Source organism: Cavia porcellus, unplaced genomic scaffold (assembly GCF_034190915.1).
Source record: "Cavia porcellus strain 051 isolate PalLab524CR breed Dunkin Hartley unplaced genomic scaffold, mCavPor4.1 scaffold_5, whole genome shotgun sequence".
NCBI lineage: Eukaryota > Metazoa > Chordata > Mammalia > Rodentia > Caviidae > Cavia > Cavia porcellus.
Window position 1 is genome coordinate 31,479,698 of NW_026947488.1, and position 6,188 is coordinate 31,485,885.

Below are 6,188 nucleotides of genomic sequence, written 5' to 3' on the forward strand. Positions count from 1 at the left end.
ATGTAGGGTCCTTGGCTACAGTGGCTGCAGGGGCATGGGGCACAGTGTAGGGGCCAGCACACCTTGCGTGGCACTTCCTTGGCAAGGCACAGGCAAGCCAATCTCCCCAGGCGGGGTTGTAGCAGCCCTGCACTCTCTAGTGGTCCTCCTATTCCACTGCTGCCCTGGAGGAAGAGCCCTTGGCCAGTTCCAGGCCTTCTACCTTGGAGCAGTGTTCCACCCCATGAGGCCCAGTTTTGCCCCTTTTGTTCACTGTTTCACCACCAGTGGCTGGCAGACAGCACTGTACTGCTTCAGAGACATTTGGTGAATGGATGAGTGAATAAATAAATAGAAAATCTAAATATTGGTTGAAATTGGATGTTTAATTATTGCATTCTGTATGTTTTATTGATTTAATAATCACTTTCTGGTCTTAAATAGGCTCTATTTCTTCTGCCTCCAAATTTTCTTCATGCTGTTCCGTCTGTTCTGTCCCCCCATTCCCTGCCACTAGGTTCTTACATATTCCAAGATATCAGAGAGGAATGCATCTGTCAGTGTCCTGTTACCTCTGCTCCAGCCCCACATGCTCTGTGAAAGGGAATCTCTCCTACTGTGAGATCTACAGGTGCCTAGGCTGTACTCACTTCAACCCTCTCTGAATATCTCATTTCAGTTCCCCCTTGGTCTTTCTGGGGCCAAAGCAGTCTGTGTGGGCCAACCTGCCTGGCAAATTTCAGATAAAAGTATGAAACTTGGTGAGGGTAATAGAGATCACTCTAGGTGGGCAGCTCCTAAGACCTAAGAAGTCCAGAACAGAGGGTAGAAGAGAAGCTGACTAGAGGGATATTAGGCCTGATGGTATTCTTTCCCCACCTACTAGTCTCTGTCCTACTGGGACCTCTGGAGCAGACCCCTACCTTTTTGTCCCCATTCCCCTCAGTCATGGTCCCTCCTTTCTGCTGTCCCTTTAGTTTTCCATTTTTCAGCCTCCAGCTTATATTTCCACCTTCTTATGTTGCTATCTTCAATGGGCTATATTCCCAAGAGCTCCCACCTTATGACATAGGCCAGTAGTGTTGAACCTATGGCATGTGTGTCACGGTGGGCAAGACTCTAAAAGGTTTGCCACCACTGAATAGGCTCTTAACTTTCTGAGCCACAGCTGTGTGCCAAGTCCTGTTCTCAGCAATTAGTTCCTTAGGGCTTTACAGCATCTGTGATATTAGGTACAAAATCTCGAATTTTACAGATGAGACACAGAACAGTTAAGCAATATATTCAAAGTGTTGAGATTCGAAAGTAGCTTGGCTCACTCCAGCTTACAACTGTTGCCCATAAGTATTTCTGAGCAAGAGCTGAGTGTTACCAAGAAATGGTTTAACAGTATGATTATAGGAAAGGGCCATACCTTCTTGGTCCAGACCTTAATCCCAACTTTACTCAGGTAGGATGTGGCTATGTGACATCCTGCTTCTTCATCTGTAAAATGGGATTAACTCTATCACCAGGACCATTATCAGGATGAAATGAGGTGATGCATGTGACATACAAACCAGGGCCTGGCATTTAGCCCAGTGCAATAAACAGCAGCTGGCACTGCTATACTTAGCTAATAGTAATATATCTGTTCATATATTTACTCTCAACAGGTGCACACAAATATTTATTGAACCAACAGATGAATGGTTAATGGTTTTTAGTAATAGCTATTAGTTATTTAGCACCTACTTTGTGACAGGCACTGTGCTAGGTGCTGCCCATCAGTGCTCCCCAGTCTTTTAATCTCCAAGAGTTTGGAGCTGCTGCTGCCAGAACCAGGGGCCCTGTATGCTACTGGTTCTTTGTGTCCTTGTTGCCAAGAGTGTTTCTTTGTAGTGATGGCCTCTCTGGGCCTCCAGCATGCCCCTCTCACAGCTTTAGATAAAAGCTGATTTTAGTGAGATTATAGATACATCAATTCAAAACAGAGAAACCTAAAGTAACAAAGGCTTAAATGCCCTCTTGTGTATGAGGCCAGTCCACATTAGCATCTCTGCTGTATAAAGTTGTGGAAAGCACACTCCATCCCTAGGGAGTGGCCCTTGTTGGTGTGTATGGCTCCGTATTATGTCAGAGGAAAAGCAGAAAAAAGTTGGCCAGAATGTTACCATAGGACTATGTATAGCCAAAAAGGAGGATGGGAAATGTAGTCTTTGCTTTAGGTTAAAAACTGGGAGTTGAAACTAATGGAATTACACACAACATAATCAATTTGGCTGCATGATAATTTAAAAATAAAATTACTTGAAAGGCTGACAGCTAATACTCATATGGCTATAGGAAGTTAGTTGTTCCAATGTCTCTATTTTGCAGATGAGGAAAAGGAAGCCCAAAGGGCTTGTGTGGCTTTCCTCAAGCCTCAGAGCTAGAAAAGGCAGAGCTGAGATCCTGATCTTGACAGTCTATCCCAAGTTCATTCTGTATAACCTCTTTACTTACTCAAACAGGGAGCATGAGATCAGATATGTCTGAGTTTTCAGGCAATGACTGTTTTCCCTAAATTGCCTAGGAGTTTTAGAAATTATGTATTTCTAAATATGGTGATAAAAATATACTTTTTAAAATTTGGAGCTTCAAAAGATGAATTTCCTAAAATACAAGGGGGTTGATCCTAAGTATCTTCAGAGAGAAAGATGTTTTAGAATTGTAATAAACAGGAGTCCACAAGGTGTGGTAGCCCATGTTTCTGACAACCTATAAGCTGCCAGCGGTGTCCCTGCTAGTCACCAGGCTTGGGACTGCCAGTGTGGAACCCACAGTCTTTAGGATAGACCCCCCCACTGTACTGGCACCGGCCTGCCTGCCCCACTGCTCCACACTGATTTCCTGTGTTTCTTTTTCTGAGTCCCAGGCAAACTTTTTTTTTTTTTTTATGAAAACAAGCTATTGTGCAGTCATTGTCATTGGTGTCTATATTGAGGAAACAGCACACAAGCACTGAAGCAAGATTATAGCTTCAGTAGTAAAAAATTTTTCAGGTCAGAGGCAGAACTCTCGTAGTTGCATGTCATTTCTTCTTCTCCAGACAGAAAAATACCAAAAAGCTGCCAAGTCCTCTTCATCTTACTGTGAAAGCCACTAATAAGCTAAAATGTCTGTCAGCGTCAACCAGTGTTCCAGACTAGTTCTATGGCTAAAGATGCGTCATCTGATTGCCAAGGTTTAGGTCAAAGGAAACAGAATCAAAGCAGTTATAATCAACATAGGTGACATTGCAGAAACACTTAATTGGTTTCCAATATATCCCACCAAAAATTCTGGTTGTGAGCTGGAAGTGCAGACCTAGTTTGATATAAAGAATGGCCAGCACATCATTAATCCATCTAATGAGGTGAATTACCTGCAAGGTATGTTGGACAATTCATTAAAAAAAAAGTTCTCAGTCCTGAGTGTGAGAACTCTGAAATAGACTGCATGTGAATATGAAAAACCAAATGATAATTCTTATAAAGCCTGTGGCTACCAAGGCATGCTCGACACACATGATAAACTCTGCACATTCATTCTCAAAAACTCACCAGAGAAAAGTGATAGTGGAATAGGCAAGAAAGAAAAGGAAAATAAAAGTAGGTCAAGACAAGAAAATGGCTTTATATCCAGCAGTAAGACACCAGCACCACCACCACCACCACTACATGAAATCAGTCGTCCTCGACATACTGTGGAAGGGGAGATGATGATTGGAGGCGGGGGGGAGATAAAGCTGAGGAATCTCAGAGGCACAGAAAATCAGTGACAATGCCAAAGTCCTGATACTTGATGATGATTTGGAAATGGAAGCATGTGAATATTGTTTGATTTTGTTCAGGAAAAGAAAAAGAGGGTATTACTCATTTGACAAATTGTTGCTGAAGCGGCAAGACTAAATATAAAAGCCACTGATCCTCTTGTTCAGACTAAAGTTCTTTTTAATTAGATTAATTTTTTGATACCAGGTATCAAACCAGGAAGGTGCTTATGCCACTGAGCTAAATTCTCAGTCCAAGATTCTATATATCTTAAAGTACGTGCAGATCTTTTAGAAGAGAAGGCCATCATCAACTAGTTGAAAGAGGTCTTTAAGGAGTATATTTCAAAAGAATTTGCCAAAGAGATTCACACCAAAGCAGTATTTTATGAAATAATTGAAGAAGGCAAAGGAAGACTTTTCTGGCAGTGAATAAGATGAAGATGAGAACACTGAGGTGGCATATTTGAAGACTACCAGTGTACCGAAAGTAGACACTGTGAAGTCTGACAAGGATAATGACATTGATATTGATGCCATTTAAAAGGATGGATGCAACCTTACTTAACAGTAATGCTGCAAAGCTTTCTCCATTACCAGGCAGAACTGCAACATGTATGTGCAAAAGCTAATATGGCTTAATATCATTCTACATTTTATACTAAATGGTCTATAATTAAGCCCAGTGAGACATCAAAGAGTGCCTACATATATCAGTGAGTAGGTGTGGTTTGCTTATTTACTGGTTTCTTTGAAAAAAAAACTAGTGGACATATTTGAGAGATATTTAAACAGTTATAAAAATAAAGACTTGGTCATTCTGAAAAAAAGAATTCTAATAAATTGAGAAATTTTTGTTATTTCGGTCATTCTATCAGCAAGAATCAAGAGACAACTTAAAACATGTCCCACTGATGAACAGAACTGTTTATACCCTCAAATGGATCCAGGAATCTCCAAAATACCTTAACAAGGAACCCATCCAGCAGTGAAGATGCCATGTTCATCAGGGAAGCCAGTGCTGTCTACTGGACTAGCAGGATAGAATGAAGGAAGGAAGGGAGAAGGTAAGGAAGAAAGGGCTCCAAAGTGTATGCTTTTCTTTGAACACATGAATAACAATTTCTGATACCAACAAAAACATTAAGAAATATAGAAAACAAGATAGAAAACCAGTGACCACAGCAATAATCCCAAAGAAACATCTTTGGCTCACATGCCTGATATTTGTTTGTTTGTTTTTTGTCTTTTTCGTTTTTATCGGTACCGGGGATCAAACTCACGACTGCCTGCTTGGAAGGGAGGTGCTTATGCTGCTGAGCTAAATCCCCAGCCCACATGCCTGAGATTGAAAGGCAAAATATCTTACAAGTTCACCAAACGATTAAGAATGTGAATGTCATTCTGAAGCTACAAATAACTATAATTTGCATGGATGTTATGATTAGTCATACAAATACCCAAAATGAAGATGAAGCTTGTAATGGAAACACTTTCAACACTATACACGCATATATTTGCTGGGGAGGCAGTATGTGGAGTGGCAGAGTACAAGCTTTGAAATGAAACATATTATAGTCAAGTATATTGCAAGTTGTTATGATTCTGTATTTGTTGGTAATGTGCAATAGATACGTTGCTTAACCTTTCTCTCACTTGTAAAATGTGATTAAAAATAGTACCTGAAAAAAAAAAATAGTACGTGAGTCTGAGGTTTGTCTGGAGGACGGGGTGACTAGATTAGCTGGTAAGATGGCAGTGGCAGTGACAGCAAAAAGTGCCTGGAGATTCAAAAGTTGCCAGATCAGATCATCGTGAGAACCAGCAGCTCAAGGGTCTTGAAGGAATTGCTACATCCTAAATGTACAGTCAACTTTTAGCTTTGTATTTTCTCTATAATCTATAATGATATGAATAACACAACCTATCTTTGGAAAAGAATATCACCAACAAACCTGCAAATTCTGAATTTGGGAGAATTTGGTCAGTAGGAAAAAGTACCTATAAAGAAATTTTCATGGGATTAAAAAAAAACACATAGAATCTTATTATATAGTTCAAACTGGACTTGAACTCATGGTGATCCTCCTACCTCAGGCTCCCAAGTGCAGAGATCACAGGCATGCATTACCACACCTGGCTGCTATGGGACACTATGACAGTCAGTGCTCCTTAATGGCCTGAGATAGTCCAGCCAATCAGGCAAGCACTTCAAAATGCAACCCTTTGCCCTGAACTCTCAAGCATGTACCTCAGTAATAGGTTTGAATTCTTTTCAGCCTTCATTGGATTTCGTGTGGAAGAGGCTGTGAAAGGCACATCAGAGCCAGTTTGGCAAGCCAACTCCATTGCCAGAATGGTTCTGCCTAGAAAACCAGTTGCAGTTATTATATATTTTATCACAGTAAAGAATGCTGAGGTATTTCAATACATTTTA

At 40.7% G+C, this 6,188-nt stretch overlaps 1 pseudogene; it reads left to right on the forward strand.

Moving 5' to 3' along the window:
- The first annotated feature begins 3,115 nt into the window (after positions 1-3,115).
- Positions 3,116-4,295, forward strand: LOC100717399 (eukaryotic translation initiation factor 5-like; annotated as a pseudogene).
- The last annotated feature ends 1,893 nt before the right edge of the window (positions 4,296-6,188 follow it).